This window comes from Solanum verrucosum, unplaced genomic scaffold (genome assembly GCF_900185275.1).
Source record: "Solanum verrucosum unplaced genomic scaffold, falcon-dt-bn FXZP01000060.1, whole genome shotgun sequence".
Taxonomy (NCBI): Eukaryota; Viridiplantae; Streptophyta; class Magnoliopsida; order Solanales; family Solanaceae; genus Solanum; species Solanum verrucosum.
The window spans coordinates 9,947,682-9,960,105 of record NW_026020129.1 but is presented as its reverse complement, the minus strand read 5'-3'; the positions used below and the strand labels follow the sequence as shown (position 1 = coordinate 9,960,105).

At 27.8% G+C, this 12,424-nt stretch overlaps 1 pseudogene; it reads right to left on the bottom strand.

The window, feature by feature from the left end:
• Positions 1-1,715: 1,715 nt before the first annotated feature.
• On the bottom strand, positions 1,716-8,679 carry LOC125826747 (uncharacterized; annotated as a pseudogene).
• Between the last annotated feature and the right edge of the window lie 3,745 nt (positions 8,680-12,424).

Sequence of the window (12,424 nt, the reverse complement as noted above, 5' to 3'; positions counted from 1 at the left end):
AACTAAATTAACTCTAGGACTCGAAAAGTTTAATGTTCCTAGAGCTAGAAAGGCTGCATATTATTAGAATTTTGGGCTTTACACTAAGTTTACTCGACTAAACTTTTTTATTGTGAGATTTCTATAGTTGAAAGTAGAGGTGTATGAAATCGAACCAAATTGTAAATTGAGTCGAAACGAAAAATAAAATAAAAACATCGAATAGTGTATATCATTGGAATATCAGCTACATTCTAAAGCAAACTCAGACTACATTGGGCCATTTTTAGGCTATCTCAACTCACAAGTTTTGGGTCGAATGGAATATACAATTTTACGGGAATTGTATATAATAGCAAACTATTAATTCAAATTAAATGCTATAACCATAGTTTGATTTAATTGTATCCCATAACAAACTGCTGCTATTTCGCTTCTATCCGGGTGAATCTCGCTCGCCACTCTCGTTCTCACTGGGCAGTCTCCCTCGCCTCTCTCACTTTTATACAAACACAAATGTATAAAATGCTCTTGTGTTTGTATAAAGCGAGAGAAAATGGTACACATATATTTTCGTTCCCTTCTCTCAGATGTCGCTCGCGACTCTCCTAGATTTCGCTCGCCACTCTCACTCCCCTCTCTCATTTTATACAAACACAACTGTATACATTGCGTTTATGTTTGTATAAAACTAGAGAAAATTGTATATACAAATACAAATGTATATATTTTTGTCCTATACACTTATGATTATACAAATACGATCTTTCCCTGCCCAGTTTTCTTTTCTCTTTCTAGCTTTATACAAACACACAAATTATACAATTTATCTTTTGTATATGTATACCGAAACAAATTATACAATTGCTTTCTTTTGTATATGTATAGCGAAATATACATATTTATGTTTGCTGTGGAGCGCAATTATGCAAACTATAGTTATAACATACAAATATGATTTTTATGTTTGCTATATGTGAAAGTTATAAACCCAATGTTTTAGTCCATTTGTTAAGTCCAATATCATCCAGCCCCTTTACCAACTTAATGGACTGATCTATGCCCAAATCTTGCGAACCGACCTAACTAGAATTATGTATATTCCAAAAAGTTTGTCTAGTTATACATTGAACAACTCGATAAATCTGTGGGTCATGTAATACAAAATAAATAAATAAATAGTCGAAAACGTGAATTTTAAATATATAGTGCCAATATTTAAAAGGTTTGTTATTTTATGTCAATTCTATATAGAGGTTGACATACCATGCCAACAGAAAATATAAGGGAGATGGGCCTAAGGCCCAAAGGAGTGAGATTGGGCTTGAAAGCTCAATTACTCTATTTGTTCGTACTTGAGTTAGTATTGATTTTACTAAATATTTTGGCAAGTTTCTCAGTATTTTTAACGATTAAATTCGATAACTTTAATTCTCACTAAAATTAGACCATTAAATATCTAATCAAATTCACATGTTCAAAACTATAGAGAATTTTATGTCATTTTAATACATAAAAACCTAAAGTTTATACACGCGCACAATTACATTGACAACATGATTATTTTTGTGGACACAAACAAAATAATTAAAAAATGAAAGTATTTTAGACATGCATAACTATAAAGAAAAAACTTATATATATATATATATATATATATATATATATATATATATATATATTATTTTGGTATAAAAATTAAGTATCATGGTGGTAGTAATCTACAAGATATGGATTTATGCGTTCTCACCAGGTCCACCATAAAGTATATAATGTTGAAACTTTCCTGGACTAGCATGTGGATAGTCTACAATCTTGTATAGATTAGTATCGTCGACATGTGTGATTACTCTATCCACGTCTATCATTTCACCTTTAGCATTTAAAACTTGAAGTCCGCTGCAATAAGCATCATAAGTTGTATCGTTAACGGGGAAAAAACTCGATCCCATTGGAGGTTCAGGTACGCCTGGTGGGCTATATACTACTCCTCCCCATTCAACATCCGTAGCAAAGCTAGTCAAGCTAGTGAAGATCCGTTGAGGCCAGAAACCAACTTTTATATGATTATCTTCCATGAGAAGCCACCAATTTCCATTGACTAGATCCTTATATATTTAGAAAAACAATGTATTAGTTTTTATATATATATATATATTTCAACTATTAATTATTAAACAAATTGAAATAAATTAAAAGAAGCACTAAAAGAAAACATAGCATGTACCCGACTGATCCCCATTTCGTCTTCCAATGATGTATTATCTCCACGATGTGAAACTTGATCGTATAACATATCAACAGGTATCTCATGGCTCACTATAACAAAACCAGGACATAATATATTGAAACAATGTTTTTTACCGGCCTACAAAACATGAATAGATATCACATTTACAAGATAAATATATAAATTGAGGTACATAGATAAGTAAAAAAGTTATTAATTCTACAAAATTGAGAAATGAATAGTTAAAGTAAATTATAAAAACATACTTGAAAATGTATAAAAAGCCTTGTTTGAGTATTTCCATAGAGTATTGGGTCCACCTACAATTGAAAGAAAGATATCATGATGACTTTAATTGATAGTTATTTTCACACTTAGAAACTTTTAAAACTAAGATAAAATAACTAATTAAGTTGTCCACGAGCTTAGGCTTACTCTCCAACCAACTTGTATAATATCTTGTTCTTTTTGAATTTTCAATCGACATGCACTATGTTGTTGACCTTCAACATGAGGATTCCATATACTAGCTGACATTCCACCTCCCGCAAACTTATTATTTGGATTAATTGGAGTTCGAGCTATTGCAACCTGTATGTAATAAATATTATTTTATTAACTTGTACTGTATATTTTCTCGTAAATCTTAATTTTATCTATATATCTTTGAGTAAAATATAAGTCTACAGAAATAGTGGATGAATGAAAGAGAATTTGAGAATTCATTTAAAAAAGTTACAGATATATATCTTTTGACAGATAGATTATAATGACCAATGTATACGCTATTAGTGTATATATTGTGTATAAATATGTATATCATATGCATGATATATATATATAGTTTTTATACACTACCGATACATTTTGTATATATTTTATAATTTGATGAGCGAATAGTTAGGACTCATAATTAACACAAATAATTTGTTGTCAATACTCCTAATAAACCCAACTCAAATTGGGAAATTTAACTATTTTTATTTCATGTAAACCTAACTAAAAAAAACAAAGAAAAAACAATGAAAGCATATTTCAATATATATATTTAATATTATGTTTCAAATTCAATTAAAGGACAAAGAACACAATAAAAAATGAGAAGAGGAATTGATATATTTATGTACCTTATATCCTTGTGAAGAGCTGTATATTCCTTTTTGCTCACTATTATTGTTAGACTGTTTAGAGAATAAAATATATATGAGATTACAAAAGTATAATAAATTAAATATATTTTACACATGAAGCCTCAATTTTTCTAAATTGTAATTTTTGAGTTTTTTAAAACTAGTATTCTATAAATAGATCTATAGATTTCTAAATTCTTAAGTGAATTAGTCAAGCTAAAATAATAAATTTGTGTAACATTATCTTACCGTAGCCCATCGATCATCAAATATGACATTTTCTGATGGAGGCATACTTTTTTGTCTAATAAGATCTTCTTTTGTAATTCGCTTAATTGGAACTGTTCCAAGGGGACAACCTATACCTTTTAACCACGTCCTTGACGACGGAGTAGTTGATGAGTTTTCTGATTTTTTCTTTGCTCTGAATAAAGTAGGTTTCATCTGTATATTCAAAACATAAATTGTGTATATCACAGAATCATATATGCGTATTTGAAAAGATCAACATAAAATATACATTCAAGAGACATGCCTGAGGATGAAAATAATGATTCTTCAGTAACGGATGATCGAATGCAGGTTGTTTATAGAAATCCACACAATCATATATATCTCCATATATAGTCTGTGAAACAAAAACACGTATGTAATGTTCACTCAAAAGAATTACATGCTTGTGAACTTTCAAAGAAATACCTTAATTGTTTTGACAGCGGGTTTGTTCAATAATTTAAGTTGTTTCTCCATTTCCATATCTTCTAATTTGGACAATTTTATTTCTCCTTGAACACTATTACAACTCAAAAAAATATATATCACCACCAAAAGTCGCCCCAAAATTCTTTGATGCATCAACATTTGCCTGAATTCACAAATTTATTTTATTAGGATGAATGTGGTGTTATACATCTGACTAAAGCTCAGCAAAAAATTAAATTCACATAAAATAAAAGCACCAAATAGAGAAATAACCTGATTTATTAGATGTAGAAAAATTACAATGATATTAGTGTATATCATCTTTTGTAATATTTTGAAGATGTTTTTTATATAGAGAGATGATGAGTTTAATTTATTCATTTTTGACTAAATTCACAAACAGATTTTCTCATAATAAATATTGGTTGTTTATTTATGACTATGAGTCATTTTCCCATTAGAATTATATAATAACCAAATCTATACAAATTTTCTTTGACTTCTACTGGAGTCCATTTGACTATAAGATTATTATTTTTTATTTTATTTCAAAATTAGCGTTTGATTATAAAAAAAATAAAGCACTCAGTAATATAAATACGAATTTTCTAACTTAAATGGCTGAAGCACAATTTAAAATACTCGAATGTCAAGGAAAAATTATTTAAATACATAACTTATTTGACCATGGATATATCACCTTACGCGATGTATCGATCGGATATATCATTTTACGCAATGTATCAGGACGTACGTGATGTATCGAAACGTTGAGTGATGTATCCGAAACTGAGACACGATGTATTCGGGACTGAGAGATATATCCGAAATCGTCAATGTATCGTGACGTTTTGGGATGTATCCAGATTCCACCAAATTGAAGAGATTTTTATAATTTGGAAAAGAATAGGGATATAATGTAATTAGCTCTTCACACAATGAGATTTGCGTGAAATTTCCTTGTTTTAACTTGCTTCTTGAATGGGGGCTGATCTTTCCCATTAGGCCTAAATGCATAACCTTGCACATGCTAATCCTATCACACTTTATTGCCGAGGCCTGGGCTTGACCATTAGGCCCAAATGCATCCCCTTCAGCCTTTTAAAAGTGATCCAATTAAGTACATGGCCCATTATCATTGGGCCTGGAAGATTTCACATTGGGCCTAAATTCACCATCTTATTTGTGTATATATTGTATATATACTGTTTGTATATATCTTGTTGGAATGAAGATTCCCTAATGACTTTTTTTTAAAAATATAAAATGAACAGCGTACATTCTACCTTCCTCCGACCTCATTAGTGAATTTCGATGCATATGTTTTTATTGTTGTACTACTAATATATCTCACGATAAAATAATTTAGGTCGACATATCTTACTTAAATATGACTATTAGCATGTAGCAATAAATAAATAAATGCACAATTCTGCAGTTAAAATAGATTGAATTAATAAATGAATAATTAGTCTGTAAAATATTGTTATGGTCCATGATAAGTGATTAAATGAGTTAATAATGTATATTAGTTAACTATAATTAAATCGTGAAATGTAAACACTGACTACAATTAAATCGAGAAATATAAAAACTGACTACAATTAAATTGAGAAATATAAACACTGACTACAATTAAATTAATAAATAGATCATCATTCAACATTTTAATTTATCTGATGAGGATTAAGACTTAAAAGATAAATGAACGATGAGTTTTAATTAAAATCATCCATAAGAAAATTAGAGGTGATTATACTTTTATGGGTGGAATTAGGAGTGAGCATAAATCACCGAAATTCGTATTATCAAATCGAATTGGGATTTACTATATCTAACCAACAAAGCCCAAAAATATTTATTTCATTCATGTTTTGATAAGTTTTCGTATCGATATATCAATTTGAACTTTATATATATATGTATATGAGCTAACTTGGATTTCCCCATATCAACCCACAATAAATAAATGCCTAGCTAAACCTCCTAGACACGAGTAGGTTCAACGATTATAGTTTTGGGATAATTACAATCCAATATCGTTGGACGATCTATTTCATAAAATAGTCGTCAAATGTAAAAGTTGTGTATAAATAATACACACACATATAAGAAATGTAATTTTTTTTTATACATACATTTTGTAGTATAGATAAATAAGTATAGACGAATTGTACATATTAGTAAGTTTTTCAATATTCTTAAGGGTAAAATTCGACACCTTTAATTCTCAGCAATGTAAGATCAGTTAAATATCTATTCAAAGTCACTTGTTCAAAATTAGAGAGAGATTTGTTTTTATAATCCTTTAAAAACTTGTTTTTAGTTTTTATCAATTTTATGACAATACAAGTTTTTTATTTTTTTGGGATACAAACAAAATAATTGGAAAATGAAAGTAAACATATGGATGTATTTTAGGTATGCATAACTAGAAAAAGAGCTTAGTTTATATATTTCATTGGCCTAGAAATTAAATACCATGATGGTGGTAATTTACAAGACCTGAATTTATGCAAGCTCACCAGGTCCCCCATAGTACACAAAATGTTGAAACGTTCTAGGTCTGGCATGCGGTATGTCAATAACCTTGTACAGATTAACATTGTCGACATGTATAATTGTTCTATCTACGTTTGTAGTTTCACCTTGAACATGTAAAAGTTGAAGTCCTCTACAGTAAGCATCATAATAATTGTTTTGAATAGGAAAATAATTGGAGCCCATTTGAGGTTCAGGTACACCCGGAGGGCTATATACCACTCCTCCCCATTCAACATTCGAAGCAAAGTTAGCCAAGTCAGTGAAGATCCATTGAGGCCAGAAACCAATTTGTATGTGTTCTTTTTTAAGAAGAGCCACCAGTTTTTATTGACGGGATCCTTATATTTTTTATAAAAAGAAATGTCTTAGTTAATATTTTGTTGAAATAAATTGAAAGAAGCACTAGAAAAGAAATATAGAATATACCCTACTGATGAACATTGTGTCTTCCCATGAAACTATAGCTCCACGACGTGTCACACGCTCATATAATTTATCAATATATATTTCAGTATTCACTATAACAAAACCAGGACATAATGAAACATTGCTTATTACCGGCCTACAAAACATACATAAATATATCATATATAAGTTAAATATGTAAATTGACATAAATAAACAAAATAATAATAATAATAATACTAGTTTCACAAAATTGACATATAAATCATTGAAGTAAATTATAAGAAAACTTACTTGAAAATGTATAAAGCGCCTAGTTTTGGTATCCCCATAGAGTGTTGGGTCCGCCTAGAATTTGAAATATATATTTTATGATGATTGAGTTGATAGTAATTCTAACACACTTGAAGATATCACAATTAAAATAAAATAATTAATTGAATTATTGAAGACTTTAGACTTACTCTCCAACCAATTTGTATAATATCTGATTCTTTTTTAATTTTCAATTGACACGCACTATGTTGTTGACCATAAACATGAGGATTCCATAAACTAGCTACCATTCGGGCTCCTGCAAATTCATTATCTGGATTATTTTCAGTTCAAACTATTGCAACCTATATGTAGTAAATGATTTTTTGCCAACACATTAGAAATATTTTATTGTTAAATCTTGTTTTTTATTTATTTATCTTTAGATAAACAATAAATACATGGTAAAAGTGGGGGGGGGGGGGGGGGGGGGAAATCAAAATCAAAAATAAAAAATGAACTTGAAAATGAGAAAGTGAGTATTCATATTCATGTACCTTGTATCCTTGTGAAGCTATGTATGTTCCTTTTAGTTCACTATTGTTGTTATCCTGTAAAGAGGCAATGGAATATATATGAGATTTTTGAAATGATGAAAAGCTTATGTTTGATCTTTATATGCAATATCTTCAAAAAAAATTTTGTAAATTTTGTGTTTTTAGATTGTTATATTCTTTAAATTAAATTATGAATTCTATTTATGTAAGTATAATTGTTCTAGTCAAAACATTAAATTGGTGTTACATTATCTTACCGCAATCAATTGAGCATTAAATGTAACATCTTCAGGAGGTGGCATATTTATTTGTCTGATAAGATCATCTTTTGTAATTCTTTTTATTGGAACTGTTCCCGGGAGACAACTGTTATCTTTTAACCTTATCCTTGATAATGAACTAGTTGACGAGTTAACAACATTTTGCTTTGTTCCTTCTAAAGTAAGTTTCATCTGTACAATTGAAAACTTAAATAAGTATTGCAATTCACAATGTTGTATACACATTTCTAGAAGGCTCGACATAAAATGGGTATTCAAGAGACATACCTTGGGATGAAAATTATGATACTTCAGTAATGGATGATCGAATGCAGGTTGTTTATAAAAATCCACACAATCATATATATCTCCATATATAGTCTGTTAACCAAACACTGTTTATAAATCAAAATCACTCAACAAAATTATATGCATAAATTTTTTCAAAGATATACCTTAATTGTTTTGACGGCGGGTTTGTTCAAAAGCTTGAATTGTCTCTCTATTTCTAAGTCTTCTAATTTAGACAATTTTGTTTCTCCTTGAATCCCATTGTAATCCAGAAGAAAATATAGCGCCAACAAAAATCCTCCAAAAATTCTTTGATGCAACAACATTACCTAAATTTAATAAAAAACTTATTTATAAGTATGAATGTGTTGATATACACAAGACTAATGTTTAATTAACCAAATTAATTAACATGAAATGAGAACACTAAACAAAGTACTAACCTGATTAATTAGATGTAAAAAAGTTGAGCTACTTACACATCTCACCTTTGCTAATCTGATGTGTGAAGGTGTTGAATAGAAATTAGGTGAGGAATTTAATGTAATTTTGTAATTATGATCATTAGAATCCACAAAAAGACTTTTTTATATATAAATGTTCACTGCTCATTTCCAAGTAAAATCCAAAAAATAATTTTTGACTATAGATCAAATATTTTCTGATTTGATTTTATTTTTACTTGTCATTATATCAAGAAAGGATAAAAAAAAATTAATCCCTTATTATACATTCAATTTATTAATATTGAGTTAATTTAATGAAAAATTTTAGTGAGTAAATATATTTGAAACACTATCAAATAATAGCGATAAAATAGTAAACTCACTATACTAATTATCATTTTCTTAATAGATGTGTCAAATAAAAATTTTGACAAGTAAATCCGAACGAAAGGAGCAAGTGATATGACTTAAAAGTTAAAAGTGAAGTAAAACCAATTTAGTGAAAAGGAGTTAAAACTTAAAAGATTATAAAAGTACGTATGAATAAATAGTTTTTGATAATTTCAGGATAAATTTTCTTGAAAAAATATATTTTCTTTTACTTAATAACAAAATGTACACGTAAATTTTCCGTTTGATTAAAATTACAATTTTGGATGAGGTTATTTGCTGGAGTATAAAATATGCAACTATTTTACTACAATTTTTTTTAAAAAAAATCGAAAAATTTATGACAGTTGGAGTTATAAATTGTCATACTGAGATTTATTTTATCAATAAAGTCCTCAAAGTTCGATATTTGCTATCAAATTATGTAAATTCGATTTGCCCATTATCAAATTATTTGAATTGAATTTTGAATTATCGAATCGAGGAATTGACATCTCGATTTGCCTATTTAAAGTTTGAAGTAGTCATAATTGTCAATAAGAAAAAAGAAAGAAAGTGACATCTAGTAATTACAGAATGATACAAGAAATTTCATCCTTGACAAGAAAGTTCAATTATTATCTTATAAGTTTACTAAAATAACATCGATAAAAGTTTGTGGTAAGATGATTACGATCTCTTTATTTTTAATTAAAGACTTTGAATTTGAGTCTTGAGTATGAAAATGATCTCTAGAATAAACTTTGCAGTGCACAATACGAACATAATCAAATTTCAATACAGATATCAAACATTGATTCGTGGATAATAAAGTACACCATAATGACAGCAAACTGCAAATAGTAGGCATCCTAGGAAACAAATTCTCTAGGATCCTAAACAGTTGTACAATATATTTTTGTGAATTTATTAAAATCTTTGGAATATAAAAATTTAGAAAATCTTTTAAAATTTGGGGAATTAACAATTGTGTGTTTAATTTATATGACCTTTTTAGAGTTTTTTTTTTTGTTTCAAATAGGAATTGGTTTTCAAGAATATATTTGTTACTTTTTGTGAAGTTCCTCATTTTTAGTCGTGGTCTATAGACTAACTTCTTTGCATATCAATTATTTTATCGAGTATATATATATATTTTATCATGAGTATCGATTACGGATTAACTTTGCTTTCGCATATTTTGGTCTAATATTGAAACCAAAGAGCTGCCTTTGAACAAGTAGCAGTTGTTTGTACTATAAATTATTCCTTCTATTTTATCGATATGATATAGTTTGATCAACATCGTATTTAACTTTTTTTTAAATAACATTTCTAATCTTAAATTAATATTTATGTTATTAAAAAAATTAATGGTCAAATAAAAAATTAAAATTTTAAATTTATCAGTTTTTTTAAAATAATTAAAATATCACATAAATTAAAATGAAAAATAATAATGATAATTAACATTTCGAACCATAAATTTCAAATTTCACTTTAAATGGTTTACTGAGTCTAAATGAATAAAAAATGGGTAAAGTCATAATCAATTGCCTAAATTTAGGTCTACATACTCATCCTCCCCCACCAACTTTCTATAATATCTCTTTGTTAATTAATTGTTTTCTTAATAATAATATTAACTAGCTTTTGACACTTGGCTTATTAGAAGAGATATTAATTTTTTTTAAAATATACATGAGGGGAAAAAAAGCAAAACTTTAAATTGTGACATATTCCTCCTTTTAAAAATAAAATAAAATAAATCATTTTGAAATATGTTTACTCGACTAATTCAAATTCATATTTAATTTGCTTATCATTAAAATTTAAAATAGAAATCTCTAATTAAAGACGAAAAGATTCCGAATCATTTAATCACACTCTTATAGTGGTCCTTCTTTTGGCCTTGAAAAGAAGAGGACAAAAGGAAAAATAAGAACAAAAAATGAATTTACTATTTTGATGAATAATATATATTTCATTTTCCTCGTGTAGTTGTGAATAAGATAGAAGTTTTTAAGATGATAGGATGATATCGACTTAATTAAAAGATATCATATAATTTTATTGTCTCTTTCTATATAATAAGGACGAAATAATAATATATCCTTCTTTTCTATGATGAGGGCAAATTTGGAAGTTAAAGATACATTTAAAATAATATTCGAATGATAGTCATATTTAGGTTAGGACAATAATTCAGATTTGCTCATTTTCTTTTGTTGATTTCTATTCAATGTTCGATACATATTTTTGGTCCACATCAAAAAGTATCAATTTAAGGAGTAAAACGTTTTTTTATTAAAGACACTATAATTTCATATTCAGTACTTAAATTCGAAACTTCTAATTAACGATTTGCTCTTTTATTAAAAATGATGGTCATCATAATTAGATTTGGATAATAATCACAATTTACTCTTCAGTTGTAGTGTATTAACGAATAAAACTAGCTTTTCCTATTTAGAGTGCGTTTGGTACCATAAATATTTACACAAAATATTATTTTCGAAGAAAGTCATTTTTGGTGTTTTCATCAAGAAGAGAAAAATAACTTCGCTCTTCATATATATATTCACGTTCCAACTAACACTTTTATTATTATTATTATTATTATTATTATTATTATTTGTTTTATCAAATACAACTAGTGTTATACATCAGAAAACATTTATTTTCCAAACAAACATAAGAAAGTTTTTTCTTCTTCTTTAAAGCACATCTCTATTGATGACCCCTAGAAGCTTTTCCTAGAAAAAAAGTTGTAATAATCTTGAAAAGTAGCTTTAAATCTTTATGTGTAAAATCATAGTGAAAAGATCTGATTGAAAAGGTGAAACTATAGTTTTGAAAAAGGTTCTTTATTATCCCCAAGTGTCTTTTAACTTTGTCAAATCATACCCAAGATTTTGCTAAGTAATAAGTACTTATTCATTCTTAATTAAAGATTTTGAGTTCGAGTTCTATTAGGTACGAAATCGCCTTTGTTAGGGAATACTTTACTCCTTAACGTAAGACTTTCTAGCGTGAATTCAAACTTAAGGCTTCAGTTTAAATATCAAACACCGAATTAAAAAAAAAACTTTATTAATATATAACTTTCTGATTTAAATTAATCGAGTAAGTGAATATCGCTTATTCCATCACAAGCTAAGTAACTTTCATTAACGTCTATGATAAATATAGTAGTTAGTAAAAGAAGGAAATAATAATAGCGACTTTATTGTTATTAAAAAAATATGCAGAAAAC